This window comes from Austrofundulus limnaeus, unplaced genomic scaffold (genome assembly GCF_001266775.1).
Source record: "Austrofundulus limnaeus strain Quisiro unplaced genomic scaffold, Austrofundulus_limnaeus-1.0 Scaffold2104, whole genome shotgun sequence".
Taxonomy (NCBI): Eukaryota; Metazoa; Chordata; class Actinopteri; order Cyprinodontiformes; family Rivulidae; genus Austrofundulus; species Austrofundulus limnaeus.
In genome coordinates, this window is record NW_013954506.1 from 24,399 (window position 1) to 26,593 (window position 2,195).

The window sequence follows — 2,195 nt, forward strand, 5'->3', positions numbered from 1 at the left end:
TGAAATATCGCGATATTTCAGTGTATCGATATTTTCTTACACCCCCAGTAAGTGTGTTCAATACTTTTTCCCTGTGTCATTCCACATTATTACAAATAACTTCATTTCTGGACATTTATGGTTGATTTCTTTGTATGTATGGATCACTTGGGTTGTTACCGACATCTGGTGAAAATTTCATGTCATTAGAACCTCTAGTAATATATTTACTGAGAAAAATGGTGACGTGTTCAATACTTATTTTACCCGCTGTATATGTGGTTTGTGTATTCAGCTCCTCGTCAATTTATCAGTAAAAACAGGGAAAGGGGTAAAGATGTTGGACAGCTGCCTGACGACTGGTGTGCTCAAACCAATGTTACTCTGGAACAATGCAACACAGCTGAATATTGCCCAAGCTAGTGTTTTCTGTGGAGGCAGATGTTTATTTTGCCTGCTGAGGTGGTGCAGGAGTGTGTTATGGAGCAAAACTCATTAGGATTGAAGATTTGGTAAATTATGAATGAATCTGGTGGGRGATTATTATTTAAGCAGATAAATGCATTTATTTGAACAGCAGAAGGGTTTGATTAGTGATGAGCAGCTGGTTAAAGCTTTTGACAATAGAATATTTCTAGACTGTTAACGGAACAGAAGTGTTGTTTTGTGGGCTGAGCCATGGACAGATGGGCAAGATGGACCTGTTTTAATAAAAGCTGTTGAGCTCAGCATGTTTTGTTTTTTGGGTGGAATAAAAGAATTGCTGTGATAATTGGGGTGGGATGTTAGCATTTCTAAAGTTGTTCTTGTTACCCTTAAAATAATTGCCTGCACATAATGCAAACATATAGGGTTTTCAGATGATAGATTTGTCATTTTTTTCACATAATTTTTATCATGTGAAAAGGGYGGTTGAAGGAACATTTATTCTGTTTATCACAGATTTTTAATGCATCATAAATACTGTTTTATTTTGAGGTTAACTAGGACGTATTTTGCTTAATTATCTATTTTTAAGATTAAAGTGTGAGTAAGTAAGTAAGTAAAGTTTTATTTATATAGCGTCTTTCACAGAAATGAATTCACAAGGTGTTGTACATTCAGGGAAAGGAGGAGGGGGAGTAAAGACAGGTCATGCAGCAAACACAGTTGTGCTACCTTTAGACAAACAGAAAAACAGAAAAACTAAAAACCACACAAGGGAAGATGAGGAAAAAAGCAAAAACATCATATTATATCAACACTGTGACACACTATGGTGTTTATGAAAAAAACCTCTGCATAGAGCAAGTTTATTAGCTAGAGGAGTAAATGAGTTTTAAGGGGCCCGAAGAATCCAGTCCCCAAGGCCAGTGCAGCCAAAGTTCAGAATATTGATGGTCAATTGTTCATTCTGTGGGCCCTCAGCTTTCTGCGACATGCATCAAGTGACATGTCATGGTCACCTCTCCTTGATGCATTAGTTAACACATGCCTTAATCACACACAACACATAACTTTTGTTCACACTAGTAGAACTGTTTTTGCGGAGCCCAGCTCTTCCATAGGGAGTTCTGCCCCGGGTATAATGTGATGACGGAAAAGGGGCTGGGCTCAAAAAGTGTTATAAAGTACTTCCTTCCTGAATTCAGAGCCATTTTACAGAGATGATAAATTGTCTGTAGATGGCCCAACTGGTAGTTTTGTATGTGTTCCCTGCTCATGCATAACATTCATGTCTGTATTTGTTCCCTTGTCCTCATATCAGAGTAACTGAACACGCTATATTTTTCAAACCCATTATGAATGCATTTATGATCTCATATATATGTATTTTCCTACAAAATAAAATCTACGCAATAAAAAAATTAAAAACAAGTCATAATGGAAAAGGGCAGAAGCAGAAAGAAGAACAAAGTCATATATCTGCTCCTTTTTCCCTCAAATTCAATTCAAACAATGATAATTTACAAAAACAAGCATGGTGCTTATTTTATGGCATCATGTTGCTGCCACCGCTCCCTATTTGATGTCATCTGACAAAATTGTTTTAGTTCGGATGTGAAGAGCAAAACTGCACCTTTTACAAATAAAAATACAATATTTTTCAAAAAAAATTGTTTCCCATTTCCTAATGGGAAAACTGTGTTTTGAAAGATTATTATTGTGGTTGTTGTTGTCGTCGTCGTCGTCGTTATTATTGTTATTATTATTATTATTATTATTATTATTATTAT